The sequence below is a fragment of the Vanellus vanellus genome (assembly GCF_965231255.1).
Source record: "Vanellus vanellus genome assembly, chromosome: 2".
Classification (NCBI taxonomy): domain Eukaryota; kingdom Metazoa; phylum Chordata; class Aves; order Charadriiformes; family Charadriidae; genus Vanellus; species Vanellus vanellus.
The window spans coordinates 80,582,970-80,585,628 of NC_138906.1; positions in this window are offsets into that span (position 1 = coordinate 80,582,970).

The window sequence follows — 2,659 nt, forward strand, 5'->3', positions numbered from 1 at the left end:
GGAGGCTGGGGCCTGCCCAGGTGAGTAATTAGTGCCCCGGGCAGGCGGCGGCCCTGGCGAGCTGCCATGTAACAGCACGCCGGGCCTGTCACGATCGGTGCTCGGAGTGCAGATGCGAAAAGACGGATGAGGCGGGTAGCTCTGGCTGCGCGCACGCGGCTCGCCTTGTCGGGGAGGCAGGGCCTGGGGTAAGGAGCACAGCATGTGAGCAAACCTATTATTTTGCTATTAGTGAAGTCTGCACGGATTGCTGAGGCGCGAGGGAGGGAAAAGCATCACTCGACAGGCTCCCCCAGCTCTCGTCTCATTACCCCTACGGCCAAATCCCGCAGTGGGGCTCCGTACCTCTGCTCCTGCCTGTAATGTTTCCTGAGCAGTGCTGCCTGGAGCAGCATTACCTGGACAGGATTTGCGCCAGCCTTTTAAAGGATCAGTCCTTCAAATGCCAATTGCCAGGAAACAATTACTCCTGCAGGGGAATTTTCTGCACTTGAAGTCAGCTATATTTCACAGCTCTGATGTCATGGGAGAGGTTTTTATAGTGGCTCACGCTGAAATATAGCTCACGAGAATGATATCATAGCTGTGAAATACAGCCTTTTCTCTGCAGAGATGTGTCCAAAATGCTGAAATAAGGGCACAATCCTGTAAAGTCCTACTTGACTGGGAAGTCTTCATGAAGCAGCAGAGCACCTAAGCCCCAGCAGCTCCCCCAGGAGTGGCAAGAGAAGAGAACCACCTTCACAGACCTCGGCTTAAGCACACAATTGGGGTAAGTACCAACCGAAGTCCATGGCGTCTTTGCCCTATAGGTGTTGATAAGTGTTTTACGGGTCATAGTGATAAATTCAGTTGAGTGAGTAAAAAGGGTAGAAGCACTATACTCTGAGCAGAGCCTTTAGCAAAAAGTGAGCTCCTGTGGCTCTTAAATGCCATTTTGTGCTTCAGTCTCAATGTCTCATTTTCCAGAGAGGTCTCTGCAATGTAATGGTTTTTCTCCTGCAACCTCCTTTCTTTATTTTGAGAACACGTAATTCACCAGGGATACTTTATTTTCTTTACATGGAGATGGGCAAATATAACTGAGGGGGCCTTGGGACAGGGGCTAGAATTTCTTTGTTTTCTTCACATCGCACAAAGACAGGCAATAAGACAAAAGCGGCCCGTTAAATATGGCATTTCTCTCAACCATCAGCTGGTCAGGTGGTTGGGGAACTCGCTGTGTTAATCAACTGTCAAGAGTGAAAAATGATTTTACTGTACAACAGCCTCAGACAACTGGCTTAGCTCTGTCAGCTCAAATATATAGCAAATCTGGGCATTTTACGGGAGAAGAAGGAATCTACATACCCAAGCTTAAAAAAAAATCCCAGTCTAACTTTAGATATGATGATTGTTAACATAAAAGCAATGTCACTTGCAGTCACAGAACTGTCTTCGGTGTGACAAGTTGCAGATTTAAAGTATGTTCACGCCTCTTTGAAGGATCAAAACCTCAGACAATTGCTTAATCACTATAAATATCAACTTCAAAATTATTTCCCTAGGTGATGATATTCATACTCAACCTTTCTATTTACCCTCTCTTCCTGTATCTCGTTAACGTAGGTAATATCTTAATGCCACCAATGTGAGAATTCAGTGCAAATTTACACTTTTCCAGAGAAATACTTAATGATTTCAACTATAAATCAAAGAGGAAATGCATCCATTGGAGTCACTCCTATAAATCAGGGAGTCTGCCCTGGAGATGCCTTTCTGGCACAGGGACAGTCATCAGGTGCAGGTTCTTGACATGAGGAACCTCAAAGAGGTTCTACCTCTGCTCCCACTCAGCACTGTGGCTTGTGCTGCTCTTCCTAGTCGGTGGTTAAAGAAACCGGACTAGCAAAGAGCCTTCCCATGAGATGCATCAGCAAGGAGAGGGAAAACATTTTTCTTCATTCCTTTCTCTTCAGCCCCATAGTATTCTTCCCTCAAAAGACGCTCAAAGGAATATGCTTTATAAAGTGTCCTAGACTTTGGACTTGAGCATAATTTCTTTTCGGATCCCATGCATTCAGTTATGTTTATATATGCATTTATACATGTTGGACGTTATGGGCTGCTGATTATTAGATTTTAAATACCCTCTAAATATGCCAACAACCATCAGCATCTCTAAAGTTTCTGACATAACCCTTATTCAAAAAGAAGTGCCAGTATAACAGATCTTTTATTCCCTAGTCATCTAGGTACAGTTTCATTGTTTGAGGGTTGGGTACAAAGCTTCACACGTTAGGATTAAGGTCCATTAGTACTCTGGAATAAACATTAATTGTATTTTCAAGAATTGATAATGCACTGTTATTCTCACACTGAGAATGAATGAGGATGTGAAAGTTAAGAGATGATGTGGCATAGTAATTTAGGAAACTGAGCATGGGAAATGATCCTGATATACCCTGTGTGAGTGTAATATGGATCTGAAAATTCAGCTAACAGGAATAGTTAGTTTTAGGTTTTGGTTTTTTTGTTTGTTTTGTTTTGTTGGTTTTTTTTTCCCCGTTTATGTGATACAATGAACTGCATCCATCCTTATGGAGATTGCTTAGGTTCTTGGGGAAAAATGCACAAAGGCAGAGAATAGACCCTGCTCTTTCATTCTAGCAGATTACAT